General features: G+C 56.7%; 1 protein-coding gene and 1 long non-coding RNA gene across 6 annotated transcripts in view; one reads left to right on the top strand and one right to left on the bottom strand.

Annotated features, from left to right (window-relative positions):
• The window catches only part of SEPTIN9 (septin 9), a 166714-nt gene that overhangs the window by 39342 nt on the left and 110044 nt on the right, over positions 1-17328 (bottom strand). Inside the window, exon 1 of one of the 5 annotated variants that reach the window (XM_087441682.1) lies at positions 1132-1273. The exons of 3 other annotated variants lie outside the window; for them this stretch is intronic. The gene's annotated coding sequence lies outside the window, so the exon portion shown is untranslated. Of the gene's footprint in view, positions 1-271; positions 409-1131; positions 1274-17328 lie in introns of those variants that run through there. One more of the 5 variants, XM_087441683.1, reaches the window with a different exon arrangement.
• LOC147915081 (uncharacterized) lies at positions 205-9876 on the top strand. The gene is made up of 4 exons (XR_015554782.1): positions 205-407; positions 6938-7283; positions 8260-8438; positions 8588-9876. It is a non-coding gene; the product is annotated as an uncharacterized LOC147915081 (long non-coding RNA).

The following is a 17328-nucleotide window of genomic DNA, read 5'->3' as shown; positions in this document are numbered from 1 at the left end:
TGGCCAAATATTTACAAAGAGATAGCTGTGGCCGCACAAAGCCCTTTTCTTCTACTCGCGGCCGAAAATCTGGGCCCCGCGTGGAGACCGCGCTCCCGCCGCCCCTCTCCCGGGACGGGCGCTGTCCGCGGGCCGGGGGCTGGACTCGGGGCCCCGGGGAGGCGCCGCTCCCGCCCCCGCCCGGCTGTCGGGGACGGCAGGGGGCCGCGCACCTGAGGGCCCCCTGCCGCCGGTGTGAGGCTGGAGGGAACAAAGGGAGCGGAGGACTCACCCCAGCAGCTGAGTCGGGCCGCGCTGGCCGCCTGAGAGCGCGGCCCGCCCACCGGGTCACATGGCTCGGAGCCGAGCAGAGGATCAAAGGGGCTTTGTGGCCGCGGAACAAGGAGCCTCCCTGAGCGCGGGCAGAGGTAGGGAGGGACTGCGACTGCTTGCGAAGGGAGGCTCAGGGGGGAATGGGCTCTAAGGGGGCAGGGCGAGGGGAGCGGGGGAGGAGGGGGCGCAGGCGGAGAGAAGGGGCGCCTGGCTGCTGGCCCGGCAACCAACCGGGGTGCGCGCGTGCATTATCTGTGCATAAGAAACACCAAGGAGCCCGTTCCCGAGCCAGCCTCAGAGTCACCCCCAAAAGGAAAGTGACATGGTCCTCGGGGGCAGGGAGGGAAAGAGGCGCACCTGGACGCCCAGCCAGGCTGCCCTTGCGAGGAGTCCTTGCGCCTGCAAAGCCACCGGTCCCCTCCTCCCAGCCCCTCCGCCAGGACGGGAGTGCGGGGTGGTGCCAAGAATCTTACTACCCATGGGCGCTCTCTCTCCTTGCTGCCCAACCCGGAGCTCCCCCTTTGCCAGGTGCACCCTCACCTGGTCCTGACCCCTGCCAGCTCAGAGGACACACCTAGGCTATCAAGGGGGCCTCCCAGGAATGCAGTCCAGACCCGAAGCCCCAAGTTGTTCCAGGCCTCTGGGTAGTGGGGAGTCACAGCACAGCCAGCCCTGTTTGCCCCCAGCTAAGTGTGTGGTCGTGGACATGATCCCGGAAGGGAGAAGCAGCAAGAGAGGAAGCTGGGTAGGGGCCGGGGAGGCACGGGGACAGGGGGCGGGGGCCTCAACCAGGGGGTCGGGGGAGCGGGGGACCCTCACCCTGAGCTCTTTCTTCTCCTGGAGACTGCGAACTCGGATATGGATCCCGCTACTGGTTCTCCAGCCCCTAAGGGCCTGCGCACTGAGTCACGAATCTCCTCCTATCTCCCCTCCCTGCAGGCCCCTGTGAAGTGCTGGGACCCCACAGGGGAAGGGCTAGGTGGTCCCCAGAGGAGGGAGCTTGGGAGCAACCCTCTTGGGGCTGGGCCTGGACGCTGGGATTGCCCAGACCCAGCCTGGGCCATGACCTCTGACCCCGAGTGAGTGAGTCACTCCCAGGCACAGGCGTGGTCAACGCTGGGCCCCAACTCCCACACTAGAAGTTGCTGGGGGCTGGTTTTGGACGTTTGCCTGGTTCAAGTGCGAAGGAGCCCTGAGTGACACCTAGGAAGGCTGTCTTAGGGGCAGTGGTTGGTTTCTCCAAGCAACCCCTGCCAGCCCATCCTCCTGCCTCCTGGAGGAATAACTCCAGCCCAGCCCCAACGGGCCGAGGCCACACCTTAGCCACACCCAAGGTGTTCACTGGGCTCCACACTCTCATATTTCCCATTCCCAGACTGCCCCACGTGGCTGGTGGGCAAGGCCCTGGGCACCCACCCCACCAGCCACACAGGGAGGCCCGACCACATCCACGACCACATTCCTCAGAAGCCAGTTCTCCCCATCAGTGGCCGCTCCCACTCCTGACAGCCAACTTTCCCCCAACGACCTCCGAGGTCTGTGGGTTTGCACAAAGGCTGGAGGGGCTGCTGTCCCACGCCCCTCCCCGCCCCCACGCAGAGCGGCAGTGCGGAGCCGCTGCCATCTGCAATCCATCTCTGGGCGCCACGCCAGTGCTGGGGGAGCGTCCAGGGGAGGGAACGCACATCCAGAGTTCTGGTTCCCATCTCAGTGGGAGGGAGGCCAGTGGTGGATCTGATACGTGGCATTGAGGCCCCTTCACTCACACTAGCTTTGACCCGTCACAACACCTGTGGGGTTTGACCTTCCCCATCTGTAAAATGGGCACCACCAACTCCAGCTGCAAAAACTAAAGCAAGACATGAATGTCCAGAACCAGGAAGAGCGGCCACTCAAAAACTACGTTTCCCTTTCCTCCAAGAAGAGGACTTCCTGAGACAGGGTGTGGGGCGGGCCCAGCCCCTCCTGCCATCCCTGCCTACCCCGCCAGGCCCTCGTCAGTGGGCCCTGAAGGGCAGCTCCAGGAACCAATGACAAAGGATGCCAGGGGGGCCTCCTGTCACCCCAGGTGTGAGGGTTAACACAGAGCCCCAGAGATGTCACCTCCACTCCACACTCCAACACAGAACATGTGCCCTCCAGTGCTGCTCAGAGCTCTCGCCACACAGTACACACTGGGCATCGAGAGAACAGCCTGACCCTGCGCAGCCCCCCTCCACTCCTCCAGCAGAAACATGGCGAGCCACAGATACGCAGGCCACAAATGTAAAGTTTCTAGTAGCCACGTTTAAAAATGTAAGAAGAGGGGCCGGGCCGGCCCGGTGGCATAGCAGTTGGGTGCGAGAGCTCCACTGCAGCCGCCCAAGGGTTCACGGGTTCAGATCCTGGGCGTGCACTGACACACCACTTGTCAAGCCATGCTGTGGCAGCGTCCCATATAAAGTAGAGGAAGATGAGCACGTATGTTAGCTCGGGGCCAATCTTCCTTGGCAAAAAAAAAAAAAGGACTGGCATTGGATGTTACCTCAGGGCTGATCTTCCTCACCAAAAAAAAAAAAAAAAAAAGTAAGAAGAAACAGGTGACGTTAATTTTAATGTATTTTACTTAGCCTAATAGAGCCAAAACGTTATCAACTCAACATGTAACCAATATAAACATTTTTGAGATATTTTACATTCTTTCTTCTCTCTGTACTAAGTCTTTGAAATCCAGTGTGTATTTTATACTTATAGCACCTCTCGATCTAAAGGACTGGCCACATTTCAATAGTCAATAGCCACATGTGACCAGTGGCTACTGAACTGGACAATAGAGCTTTCAATATTCTCAATTTCATCCTGGGATTACACCAGATCCTTGGAGGGCTGTTCATCTGGACCATATTATTTTACACCACACATCATTTTTTGTACCAGGACACAGCTCAGTGGAACATACAGCGTCTAACTGATCCCTACATCATAGTGTCCCCTTTCTGAGGATGTACAGAGGACATTTCTCTCAGATTCCACTATCAGAAATAGCAGAGCTTCCCCTAAAAAATTAATTTGCTAGAGCCAGCCCTGATGGCCTAGCGGTTAAAGTTCGGCAGCCCGGGTTCGGTTCCCGGGCACGGAACCACACCACTCGTCTGTCAGTAGCCATGCTGTGGCGGTGGCTCACATAGAAGAACTAGAAGGACTTACAACTAGAATGTACAGCTATGTACTGGGGCTTTGGAGAGGAAAAAAAAATTAATTTGCTGGACACAAGCTAAGCATCAGACCATCCCAAAGACGTCAGTTATTGTAACTGCCAACCCACCCCTTTCTGGTCCCCTATCCTGCCTGCTCACAGGTGCTCAGGCGGGATGAACCCGACTCAAAGGCCGCCAGCCCAGGCTGACCAGCCACCTGACTTGTAAGGCCTGGCTCAAGAGTGATGAGCTGGGCCGTTGGAATTTCCAGGCAGCATGGAGCCAGGAGCCTTTTTGGTGGAAGGCCCAGAAGCTCGGAGGTCACGCAGACTTGGGGGTAGGGAAGCTATTTGGGGCCATTTGCAAAGGGAAAGAGGAGAGACTGGCGGGAAACACATGCGGAGACCCCAGGAAAGGAGAAAGGAAGAGGAGAGGGTGGCCGAAACCCAAGCTACTGCCAACTCCTGCCCTTCCTGAGCGCAGGCATTCCACACACTGGCTTCTGCTGCATCCACACCCTTCCAACAACTCACTCATCATGCTTTTGTTTATTTACTTCAAAGTCACACAGAATCAGCACTGATTACAAAAGGATCTATAGACAGAAAGCAGATTGGTGATTGCCAAGGCAGGGAGTGGGGAGGGGGAATGGGGAGTGACTGCTTAATGGATATGGAGTTTCCTTTTGAGGTGATGAAAATGTTCTGGAACTAGATGGTGGTGATGGCTGCACAACAATGTGAATGTGCTAAATGCTACTAATGGTAAAATTTTATGTTCTGTGTATTTTATACCATAAAAAATATTTATTTTTTTCCTTGAGCCAGTTTGTTTTATTGTTTTATACCTTAAAACCAGAAGGGCCCTAAGACAGAGGATGAGCCCTGGGGGAGACTGAATAATGCCCCTCTTCCCGGAACCTGTGGATGTTACCGTACATGGCAGGAGGGACTCTGAGAAGGACGGTGAGATGCAGGTTATCCTGGATTATCCGGAAGGGCCCCAGATGTAACCACAAATATCCTTATGAGAGGGTGCAAAGGGGAATTTGAAGAACACAGAGACGATGATCACATGATGATGGAGGCAGAGACTGGAGTGATGTGGCCACAAGCCAAAGACTGCCAGCAGCCACCAGAAGCTGGAGGAAGCAAGGACGAATTCTCCCTGGAGCCTCCAGAAGGAACGAGCCCTGCCCACACCTTGACGTAGCCCAGTGACCCTGGTCTCAGACCTCTGACCTCCAGAAATGTAGGAGAATAACTTTCTGTTGTTTTCAGCCACTGAGTTTGTGGTAATTTGTTACTGCAGCAACAGGACATTCACACAGCCCCACGTTCCCAACCTAGACCCGCAGTAAGTTAGGAGCTTCGCTGTACCGATGACACAGTCAGAGCTGGAAGGCAACTGGCTCCAGGCCGTGGGGTCGGGGGGTGGGAACGGGACCCCCCCCCAGCCCCGATGAGGGGCTAAGTCGGATTTTCTAAGGCTGTCGCTCCTGGGGTGCTCTGAGCTAGACCCACCTCCACAAAGCTGAGGATGCCCCTCTGGGCACCAGGCTGAGGTGCAGTGGAGAGGGGGTCCCAGGGGGTCCCTGACAAGGACGTCATAAGCCATTCCCACCTGCCCAAGAGCAGCGCCCACCATCCTTCCTCGGGAGCCCCCAACAGAAGAGTAGCCAGGGGGGCGGCAGCACTGGTCAGCTGTCCTGCAGCAAGGTCCTACTACTCTGGGAGCCACAGGGGGAAAGTCAGGGCTCCCACCTCCAACTGGGCCAACGGGAAGAAGAGCACAGCACAGTCTCTGATGGGGTCACCTGCCCCGAGGCGCAGGGACACCCACGTGATGCCAAGAGCATCGCTCTAGCAGCAGCAGCAGAAGAGAAGGGAAGTGGTTACACAGCATCCTCCCTCCCTCTCACGCACACGCACACACGCACACGCACACACGCACACGCACACACGCACACTCGCCCCCACCCCGGTTCCCAGGTCCCGCATCTCTCCTGCCAACCCCAAAGCCTGGTTGGTCATGAACTCAAAACTCAGCCCTCCTGCCAACTCGTTTCTAGCCCACCCCAGACAGACCCCCCTGAGATGCAGTAGATGCTTCCCGTCAAATGCCGAGAAAAATACCCTTCCCTCTCCTCTGTGGGCTGGTCACGGGGCTCCCCGCATGGGGGACAGGGGAAGGGCTGGGCAGCTTAGAAGCGAGGGTCTGTCTGCCGGCCAATGCTAGCGAGCGTAGGCAGCCATGTGCCCCAGGGGAGGGAGCCCGCACGCCCACAGCAGGCAGACCTCGAAGAGAGCTGGAGCCCCAGCAGCCCCTGCGGTCCCCGGGGCACCCCACCAGCCGCGAGTGGAGGCCCCAGGCATGCATGGGGGGCTGTGAAGTTTCTCCCTGCAGCAGGGCAGTGCTTGCAGACGGCTGGTTGTTTTGTCACATTCTGTGGACATCTTTCTCTTTCTTGCCGTTCTGTTTCAACTTGACCTAGGGGAACGCGCAGGCTGCCCTTAATCTCAAAAACAAGCAAAACCCCCTTCCTCTGGCCCAGCTGCCCCTCCAACTCTTGACTTTCTCCCTCTGAACAACCCAACCTCTTAACAGCTGGTCTACACTGTGGCTTCTGTCCTCTTACCACCCACTCACTTCTAACCTTTGCTGCCTGGCTTCTGCCCATCTCACTGTTAAAACCAACCTCTTGACAAAATCCTCATGGCCAATCTCCAGCTCCGCCTCCTGACCTCGGGGCCCACGCGACGTGCATTAGCCACCCCTCCTCTGGAAAGGTGCTGCTGGCTGCTTTCCTCTCCACATCCCCCAAGGCAGGGGTTTAGACAGCACACAGGGGTCTCCGCTCCCCTCATCCCAGTCTCCTGAAGGGAGAAGAGAGGACGGCCTCACCTCCGTCCCCAGATTCAGCCACCACCCCCAGAATGACGCCTCTGGTCCTGACCACCTTCCCCGCTCACCCACATCTCTACAGCATGCTGTTTTCTAAGGACCCTGTGCCCTTCATCAGGCCCCATAGTCTCCCAAACCCCACCTAAAAGCCCCTCTGTTAAAAGTCACCGCCTCCAGGAAGCCTTCCGGATGTCCTCCCTCAGCTTTGATCACCTTCCCCCTTGTGTTTCCGAGTCACACCCTGACCTGCAGCACTTGCCTGGGCTGACTGACTCACCTCCCTCCTGGTCTCCTAGGTAGCGGGCCTCGATAAATGTTTGTGGACCTTGGAGGCAGGAAGGCCCCATTTCCTCCTTTCTAAGAAGCGTTCCTCCACCCCCACTGTCAGGTTGCATCCTCTCCTCACAGGCACCTTTAATATACATTTCGTTTTCCTCTTGAAAAGCTATCATTCTGTCAATAATGTGTCTGAGAAATTATTTGATGATATCTTAACTTTAGAAAATTGTGGCATTTACTCATCTGCAGCCAACTTTATTTTTCAGGTGTGATAGCCACTTTGCAGATCACAGTAGCCCCGGGTACACTTCCAACCCCAGCCACCCCACCCTCCCTCGGCTTCCAGCATGCCCCAGGGCCCACAGACTCTCGGCTGACACAAAACCAGAATCCTCAACACCGGCGCAACAATCAGACCCTGCATCCATGTCAAGGACAAATATAAACCCCGTGTGTGTCGGGGCATCTGGCCCTGTGAGCTCTCGGGTGTCAGGAGCGAGGACCGCCAGGTGGGGGCGCCCCAGGTTGGCATCAGGTGTGATGCTCTGGACCTCCTTACCCGTCATAGAAACAAGGACCAAAACAGCAGCTCAGCAGCCAAGATGGGAGGATGTGAGTCCAGCAATTAACGGTTTGGTATTTAGGGGCACTGAGGCTCTGAGACCGGGGTGGGGTAAGCAGAAAGGGCAGGATATTTGTTTGGCTTCTGGAAATAGGTTCTCAATCCTGGCGGCACATCACCCTTCTAAGAGGAGCTTCTTTTTTTTTTTTTTTTTTGTGAGGAGATGAGCCCTGTGCTAACATCTGCCAATCCTCCTCTTTTTTTGCTGAGGAAGACTGGTCCTGCGCTAACATCCGTGCCCATCTTCCTCCACTTTATATGGGACGCCGCCACAGCATGGCTTGCCAAACAGTGCGTCGGTGTGCGCCCGGGATCCGAACCAGCGAACCCCGGGCCACCGCAGCAGAGCGCGCACACTTAACCGCTTGCGCCACCAGACCGGCCCCTAAGAGAAGCTTCTAAGAAATACAGATGCCTGGGCCCCTCCCAGCAATCCTGATCTAACTCTCTGTATTTTTAAAAACTTTCTCAGGGGACTCTCATGTGCAGCCAGGGTTGAGAACTCCGGGTTAGGACTGAGGGACACAAGCACACCCCTGAGATATGGCGAGATCTGGATGACATCTTAGAGCTGAACATGCCCAAGAGACACACGGGGTGAGGGCAGGGGGTCAATAGTTTCTTAACTGTCCAAAAAAGCTTCTGTCCTCTGAGGTTTCATCCTGCCTTAAGACCAAAATGAACCCAGCACAAAATCAACCCTTAGCTCGAACACAGAACTGCATTTAAACGCAGAAGGTGCATGCAGTTCCCGCTGCCTGAGCAGCAACAAGGGGCCCTAGCAATTAAAGAGGTAAGGCTTGGGCTTTTTATTAGGGGTCTCCACACTGCCCACTGCCTGGCTGGGACCTGGAAGAGAAGAGAAGGACACCTAGAAAGGGGTCCAGAATACACCACTGTGGCATAAAAATTACTTGGAGCAGAAGGCATTTGAGTTCCTAAAATCTCTTATCTGCCTAAAAGCAGCGCCTCCCAGAAGAACTCAGTGTTATCAACCCCCTCCCCGGAGCAACCAGGGAAGACCGACTCGCATCACGGGAGATGAGGGGTCTCCCCACCACAACTCAACAGTCATACAACTGTCATATCTCCTATGTGTTCTTCTAAGGGCCCACTTCTCTTTCCAAAAAGTCATTTGTTTTCCAGTAAGTGGCCTTCTCCCCCTCCCCTTCCCCTACTAAGAAGGTATATAAACCCCAAATTCTGACCACCCCTTTGAGTCACATTGTTCTGTGAACCCCCATGTACATATGGTTAAATCTATCTTTTCTCTTGCTAATGAAGCTCTTGTCAGTTTAATTTGCAGACCCTCAAGTACTGAACCTAAGAGGATAGAGGAAAAGGTTTTCCTCCCCAACATCTACAACTGCACCTTCCCCACCCCTGGCCAGCAATTTAGACCCAAAGTCTGTTTCTCAAAATCTGCTAAAACAGGACAACCTACCCTGCAGAATGCTCCCATCCCAAAAGGTTTCCACAGTCGAATAAATTTGGCAATTGCTACCCTCTACAGTCCCTCTTTTGATATATCAGTATACTAAATGTATTAAATTTCTGCAATGAGTTTAAAAAAATAAAACCATTTAAACTCTTTGTTTCCCCAACTTGTTGGGCCACAGAACCCCTTTGCCTCTATAATGCCTATTAATGGTCCCACAGAGAACATAGTTTGGGAAACACTGGTTTAGACTTATCAGCCCATCAGCTCTCTGCTCTTCCTCTAGGCCAGACATCAGATCAATCCGGCCTCTCTGGACCCGGGTTAGGGTGGGAGCGGAGAGTACAAGCCCACAGGGAGGATGGTTTACCTGTGGCAGCCACAGGTCTTGGAGCAATATTTTAAAATCCAAATTCCTAAGTTACCAGGGGACACAAGAATGGTCATGGCAGCACTGTTGTTTATAAAGGCAAAAAACTGGAAACAACCCAAATGTCCACCAAGGAGAGAAGAGAAAGCCAGGGTCTATCCGCCCGCTGGATACCACTGGGCAGTGAAAATGCAGACCAGGACTGCAGGCATGGTGCAGAGGACCTCCACCCAAACTCAAAGGGAGCCACAAGAGGATGCTCACACGCCACACGCAGAACCACTCTACCCATCACCGAGAGAAACACAGCTACGCAGTGAACACGGGAACAAGAAACGCAGGAGGCGGATCACGCCTGGGGGAGGAAGGAAGCGGGGCTGGGGAATGTTTGCTTCCCAGGCTGGACAGAGGCCCCCGGGTGCTCACGGTCTGAGACAGTGCGTGTTTCTTAAAAACAAAAGTCTTCAGAGGCCCTGGGGAATAACAAGCCGTGAACTGTCTGTGGCTCGCTGGCTAGGTGACCCGGGAGACAGTTGTAAGTCCTGAGCCTCAGTTTACGCACCTGTAAAGCGAACACACCTGCTATGTGGCTGCTCGAGAGGAGGTTGCTCAAACTTCCTGCCCTCCCTCACGGGTTCTGGGGAGGACGATATGAGCAAACAATGTGAAGCACTTTGAAAACCACATGAAGCCCTCACCCAAGGTAGGCAGCGACCCCGGGCCTGTTTTCATGACCTGGCAGAAACCGCCCCAGCCAAAGGAAGCCTTGTTTTTTCCTCCGAGGTGGAGGCCTCCTCTCAGGCCTGAGGTCTGACGGCTTTTGCGGCTGCTCAGGATATCTGATACGAGGCTTCCATCAGCCCCAGGCCCCCTTTTAGTGGGGGGAGTCTGAAAGCGCTCATCCCTTTAGCAAAGACACCGGGGCAGGTAAAGCTGCCCTTCATGGGAAACTAAGAAGCTTGTTTGAATTGGGCCCAAATCAGCCCAGCCCAGCTCCTTCCTCTTCTCCTTTCTCTCCTCCCAGAACAGCAGCTCAGGAAATTCGAGGGGGTGAAGCAGCTGCAACATCACCTCCGGCTGTTTATTCAGAGGGGACACTGACTCTTCCTGGGTCACTCCACCAAGCTGGGCATCCCCTGTGCCAGACCCTCCCTGCCCAGGGGCCAGTGATCCCCTTCCTGAGCCATCCAGGGCCTTGGGTCGCAGCCACCCAACTTTCCATTTCATCCGGGAAAAGCAGGCTTTGAGAAGGACAAGAGTTCAAACCCACCTCCACCCCTTATCAGCTGGGTGACCTGGGGCAAATTTCTAAACCTCCTGGAGGCAGGGGAAAGGGATTCTGCCCTCACAGGAATTCGAGAAGAATGAAAAGGAAAGGGACGACATGTGTACACACTGGCGCTGCGCCTGGCACAGGCAGATGCTCCGCAGCGTTGCCTTCCTGCCTCTTCCCGGTACCGGCTGGGGCGTGGGCGGGGAAGTCGGCGGGAGGAGGACGGGAGCGTCTGCCAGCTTCCAGACGTGGGGAGGCTCCGAGTGGAATGTGAGAAAAGGAATAAGCGGGAACTGCTGATTGACATGAAGAGTTCTGATGACCGATGGGTTTCATGCATCTGCGCTCTAAAACCCTAATGGTGGACCCAGAAGACCTTCTGGGAAATTTCTCTTTTAAAAGCACATTTGAAAAAAGGAATAAATCCTGCAAACATAATATTTAGTGAAAGAAGTCAAAAACAAAAGTATACTGTATGGTACCACTTAGATAAAGTTCACAACCAGGCAGAACTCTCTGTGGGGACGGGACATTTCTGTGTCCTGATTGTGGTGGTGATTACATGAACCTGTGTATGTGAGAAAATTTCCCAGAACCTACACCACAGAGTGAGCGCCTGTGGAACTGGTGAGAACCGAATCAGATCTATAGCTAAGTCAGTATTATCGAGCCACCGTCGATTTCCTGGTTTTGATAACGTAAGAAGGTTCCGTAGCATGTCACTGGGGAAAGAAGCTGGGTAAAAAGGGCACAGGAACTCTCGACTATTACTTTTGCAATTTCTTGTGAGTCTAAGATGATTTCAAAATAAAAAGTTTTTTTTTAAGTTTATTAAAAATGTAAAATGCCACGAATATTTTATCACGATATATGTTAGAAATGGGAACTGGGCCCCGCCCACCGGAGGGGGCGCCCGGTGGCGCAAGCTGTTAAGTGTGCGCGCTCTGCTGCGGCGGCCCGGGGTTCCCCGGGTCGGATCCTGGGCGCGCACTGACGCACTGCTTGTCAGGCTATGCTGTGGCGGCGTCCCATATAAAGTAGAGGAAGATGGGCACGGATGTTAGCCCAGGGCCAGTCTTTCTCAGCAAAAAGAGGAGGATTGGCATCAGATGTTAGCTCAGTGCTGATCTTCCTCACCAAAAAAAAAAAAAGAAAAAAAAAAGAAATGGGAACTGGACGATCTCGCACGTTGTCTTCATGCCTTCGTTCCATGCATAGGTGCTGTGTCCCGAGTGCAGGCGCTGTGGCAGGTACGGGGGACCCAGGGGTGAGCCTCACAGACACAGGCCCTGCCTGCTCAGGTCTCAGAGTCAGGGGAGAGACACAGGTAAGATGCGGTGGCAGATGAACCCACGCCGACCAGACTGGGGTGATTTGGCAACACTAAGCAAGGGCCTGCAGCGGAGAACGGTCCGCGGAGGCCGTTCTTAATGAGTCCTGAACAAGGCCCCGCCCTGTGGGAAAGCAGGCACTCCAGGCAGAGGGACCTGCAGGAAGCCTCAGGGAAGCAGTTCAGGATGTCTGGAGACGAGGGTGTGAGAGGCAGAGGAGCAAGACATGGCTGCAGGTCTGAACTGTCATCAGTATCATTCCGGGCTGTTTTTCCGGACCCCAGGAGAGGATGATCATAGCTGTTAGGAGCCAGGCCCCCACTCAGCCCAAAGAATGAGTGTTCCATGGCCACAAGCAAGAGCCTAACTCTTGCAAGCTGCTAGCCACAGGGTGCCGATGCCAATGGGGAAAGGTGGGGGTGCAAACCCACCCACCAAGGTCTCCAGGAGCCCTGGGCAGCCTGGAGGCACCTGCAGGAGGCGGAGGGCAGCGGCTGCAGAGGAGGCCCCCCGCACTCATGCAGGGCACCTGGCACTTCCCCACCTCTTATCTCAGGCCCCAGCCCTCAAGCCAGGGCGTCCTCTGGTCCCTGGGGGCTCCAGGGCTGCAAGGCAGAGGCCAGCCGCCTGTGCAGCCTGTGCAGCCTTGGTCACCTGGGAGCTGCAGGGAGGTGACAGCGGCCCCAGCATCTGTTGCAGCAGCTGGTCTCCCAGCTTCCGCCGGCTGACCCGGTGTGCCCCTCACAGCCCACTGCCACTAACTTTCCCCCACCCCCAGGGAGGAGCTGGAAGTCTGGCTTGAACTCCCTGCATGCCCCTGGGCAGGTCACTTCACTTCCCCAGGCCTCAGTTTCCTCACTTGCAAATCGATGAACCCTAGAGTCTCAAAAAGAGACTCTAAGTCTGAAAGAAAAAAAGCCACAAAAAGGAGGCGGGTGCACGGGCCCACACCCTTGCCTTCATTTGTGAAGGAGGGGAGAAACGGTTCTGAGACTGGTTTCTTTCCTGCCCTGCCTGGGGGAGCCTTCCTATGGACTCCGGAGCTGGGAGAGTCTATGGGAACCGAATCTCCCAGGGCTCAGGACACATAGGGAATTCCTCCTGAATTCTTCCAGAAGAGGATCAGCACTTCCTAACTGTATTAGTCACCTGTTGCTGCTATAACAAATTACCACAAACTTAGTGACTTAAAACAACAGAAATTTGTCATCTTACAGTCCTGGAAGTCAGAAGCCCATGACGGAATCACTGAGCTAAACCTAAGGAGTCGAGTCGGCAGGGCTGTGCTCCTCTCTGCAGGCTCCAGGGGAGCATTGTTTCCTTGCCTTTTCCAGCTTCTAGAAGCCGCCGCCTTCCTTGGCTCCTGGCCCTTCCTGCATCTTCAAAGCCAGCAATGGCGAGTCGGGTCTTTCTCACATCTCTTCACTCTGAGGCTGACTATCCTGCCCCCTCTTTCGATGTTAAGGACTCTTGTGATTACACCAGGCCAGTGTGGATTATCCTGGATAATCTCCCTATTTTAAGGCCAGCTGATCAGCGACCTCGGTTCCGTCTGCAACCTTATTCCCCTTTGCCACATAACGGGACATATTCACACGTTCCAGGGATTAGGGTGTGGACATCCTTGGGAGTCAGTATTCTGCGACCTCACTAACCCAGGTCCTGAAGGGGGATGAAGGGGAGGATTGCAGGGCCAGGAGGCTGCCTGCTTGGGTTCAAATCCTGGCTCCACCACTTAGTAGCTGGGGGACCGGTTGTCCATCTCTGTAAAATGGGACAAGGCAGCTGAAAGGGGCTAGGGGGCAGCAGAAGGTCCTCCCCAGAAACCCCATCCTCAGCTCTTGACACATGATACTCCAGGACAATATGGGGTTCACCCAGGCTCTCCTGGAGTGGCCCTTGGCTGCCCAAGAACGGTGACCGGGCAAGGCCATGGCCATGTGCAATGGTGGCAGATGGCCTGTGTGTGGCTTTCCCCTTCTCCAGAACCACAGAAGGCCAGCTCAGTCAACAAGCTCTCACATGGTCCCTGGATGCCAAGCTCCTCCCACCTCACCGAGAGACTTCCTCGAGCACAGAGTCCCCCTTCCTCCATGAGAGAGAATCAGCCACATCAAGGCAGCCACACGTCCAGCAAGATGAATTTACGATCACTGAGCTCACGTCATTCAGCTTTCCCAAAGACAGGTCCCAGGGGCGTGGGGTGGGAGACGTGGGATAGAGGTCGCTGCTCTGCTCCCGGAAACTGGGCCACTGGTCCTGGACTCAGGCCAAACCACAGGCCTCGCTCCTCTCGTAGGCTGCTTTCTTTTCAACCACAGCCCTGCTGGTACTGAATAGCCAGAGCCCAGAGAGGCCAAGTTGCCCCAAATCACAGTATTCCAGTAGCTGCTACACGGGGAGGCACAGGAGGAAGCGGTGCCCCAGGTCTGGGTGGGCTGTGTGGCCTTGGGGAAGTCACTCTGCCTCTCTGGGCCTCTCGTTTCCTCCTCTACAAACTGAAGGAGTGGGGCCAGGGCCTTCTGTGACTTGTCCCAGGGCACACGGTGTCCTGCACCCGCAGAGAATGGGCAGGCGAGCTCATGCTTTTCCCGGCAAAGCTTCTGGAACCCAGTGGCAGCCCTGCCTAAGAAATGCTTGGGGACGTTCTTTGTGCTCTGTCCCACAGAGTGGCACCCTGGCCTTCTCCGTGGTGTCCTCCCAAAGCCAGAACAGTCAGCCCACCCTGCAGGGGCGTTGGCGGCTTTCAGTCGCTCCCACAACTGGACCAGCTGCCAGGAAGCGGCTTTGCCCACGCCCGCCCCAGCCTCCACTGCCAGAGGCCAGTGCAGCAGAACAGGAGGCTGTAGGTGGCAGGGGCCAAAGGGGCAGGCCATTCTCTCCAGCAGGGGAGTGAGGGGAGGGAGGAAAGCCGACATGTGACTCCAGCCTGCGGGTCTCAGAGGAAGGGCGAGGGGCAGGCAAAGGGAAGCAGGGCCCCCCTCCCGGAGCTGAGCTGTGGGGGATGGGAAGGGGCTCTGGCCTCACACCCCCGCCCATGGCTCCAGCCCAGGGCCTCCAACCGGCTCCAGGAAGACCCCGCCCCCGTCCATCTCCGGGGGTGGGGAGGGGGAGAAAGTGAGGCTCTCTGCCTCGCCAAATTCCAGTACTGAATCCCGTACTCATTCCGCCCTCTGCTTATTGGAAGCCCTCCTCCACCCTCTGGGTCCGCTCTGAACAGCTGGCCTGCAGAAGTCGGTGCAATTGGACATGCAGGGTGGCTCCGAGGCGCCTGTGCACAAGAGCGAGCTCTGGCTGCGTCCCCATCCACCCCTCCTCTGAAGAGGAGGCCTCCAGTTCCGGCCCTTTCCCTGGGAAAGCTGGGGAAGGAGCCACGGGAACAGGATCTGCCATTAACTCCTTCCTGTCCCGGCACTTCCTGCAGGGACCCCCGCGGGTGGGAAGGGCAGCTAGGCCAGGTGAACTGCACGGCCCCAAGCGGGGAACCAAGCGTGGACAGCAGAGGCGGCCGGCCGGCACTCGCATAAACACACACAGTCAAGGCCGAGAGACACTCTCGGTTGGTAAAAACGCTTTTCTGCAGCAACATCTCCAAGCTCTGGCCCCCCAAGAGGTAAACGGTGCGTGGATTTTGCAGGTGGAGGAATGGACGCCCCTACGAGGTCCATGCCTCGCTGATGACACCAAGGCAGAGCTCAGAGGCAAACGTGTTCAGACACCCACGTGCGTGCTGCTCATTGTAACACACAGCACACCTGCGGGAAGGCCAACCGCTGACCACCTCCTCAGGTGAGTGCCAGGCGGCCAGGTGAGAGGGGAAGAGCTGTGAGACGCAAAGGCACCACGGAACCATTAGGCTCCAACTAGAATAACGCTGGTCATGAGCCCAAAGGGTGTCCGCCTCCCCCAGCCGCCCCATCCTGTGTTAACATCTTTCTGGAATGACACAGGAGATTGGGCTGTGCGGACCAGCGACCACGGGCACCTCCAGCCCCACCCTGAGGATGGGCCATTCTGCTCCGGACAGGTGCAGGGCAGGCAGCCCTCGGGCCCCACGGCCCACCATGGCTCTACTTACTGCCTGACGATGGGCTGAGGCTGCTGAGTGGCCATGCCATGCCGAGAGGCACCTACTCCTTGAAAGGCCACCAAACCAGGGCCTCGGAGACGTGACTCCAGCTCTGCCACTAACCTGCTGTGTGACTCTGGCCAAGTAACGGCCCCTCTCTGGGCCTCAGAGACAAGAGGGTACTAAAACAGAGGTCCAAGGAGGTTGAGGAATGGGGACTCTGGAGTCAAGCTTCCTGAATTCAAACCCTCCCTTGCCATACCCACTAGCTGTGTGGCCTTGGGCAGGTTACTTAACCTCTCTGTGCCTGGGTTCCTCATCTGTGAAATGAGACTAACAACAGAATTGACTTCACAGGGTTGTTGGGAGGATTAAAGGAGGCACCTACTCCAGGTAAAGAGCCCTAAGACTGCAGGGTCCATGGCAAGCCCTAGTTACCATGAGCAGACGCCAACACCACTGTCACGGCCATCAGGAGGCCCCCGTCCGACCCTGGCCTGAGGCCCCGGCCCACAGAGGATGCTGCCCTCCCTTCCTCTCTCCCCTCCGGGGGGCAGCTGCAGCTGACGCCCAGCCTTGGTTCCCAGTAACCACCCACCCTCCTGAATTAGCGACCACGGAGGCCCAGGCCACCGCCCCCAGTCCTCACGGAGAAGGGCAAACCACCTCTCCTCCCCGTCATCAAACCCACACTTCTCGCTTCTTCCTCCAAACCAGTCTTTGCTTCGTGTGCAAACCAACCTTCAAGGCCGGGTGGGCGTGGGGGGTGGAGATACCTTGGACTCGAAACAAGGGGCTAGTGTTTCAGCTGCTGCCGGGGCACCCTGGGACTGCACGCGGCTGTGGAGCCCGTCAGGGCCCCTGCAGGCCGATGGGGCCCTGCCACCCCTGCCGGCCACACCTCTCCCTTCACGATTCGTGTTCCTCTCCCTCTCCTGCCCCTCCTTCCAGCGATGCCCCCAGCAGCCCTGCCAGGGGACAGGGGAAACGGCGGCCCAGGGAGATGAGGTGCCGGGTCCCCACCACACAGCCCGCAGGGCCCAGGACCCAGAGCCTGAGCCGGTCTCGCCACCTCGCTGCGTTCCCTGTCCTGGGAACCTTCCACGGAAAGCAGGCCAGAGAGGAGCATCCTGGATGGAGGGAAGGGGCCGCCTCTCCCAGCGGGCAGCAGGGAGCCCGACCACAAACACCAGGCCAGGGACCCTGCACAAGCGGCAAAGGGAGACACAGACACACGGAGCCGCTGCAGCCTCGCGTCTCCACTGCACCAGCCCCCCGCCCCCCACACAAAATGTCTGGCTCTTGAAGGCCCAAAGATGAGGGCTCTGTGCTGGGGAACTCCCCCCGCTCGGGGAGGCCCCACACAAGCTCCCCCTCAGCGTCCACCAAGCAGCGGCGGAGGACTTAATTAGTACCATACGGCAACATGCGAGAGCCGGAGGAGGGGCAGGAGAGGAAACCACACGGACACGAAGGGATGGAGGGATGAAGGCAGGGGAGGGCAGGATGGGGGCCAGGAAAGAGCGGAGTGCACTCCCGGCCAAGCCTACAGGG

Source organism: Ceratotherium simum, chromosome 16, assembly GCF_057802395.1.
Source record: "Ceratotherium simum simum isolate JZ-2026a chromosome 16, ASM5780239v1, whole genome shotgun sequence".
Lineage (NCBI taxonomy): Eukaryota > Metazoa > Chordata > Mammalia > Perissodactyla > Rhinocerotidae > Ceratotherium > Ceratotherium simum.
Note: the sequence above shows the minus strand (reverse complement) of the source record. Positions and strands in the feature narration are given on the sequence as shown.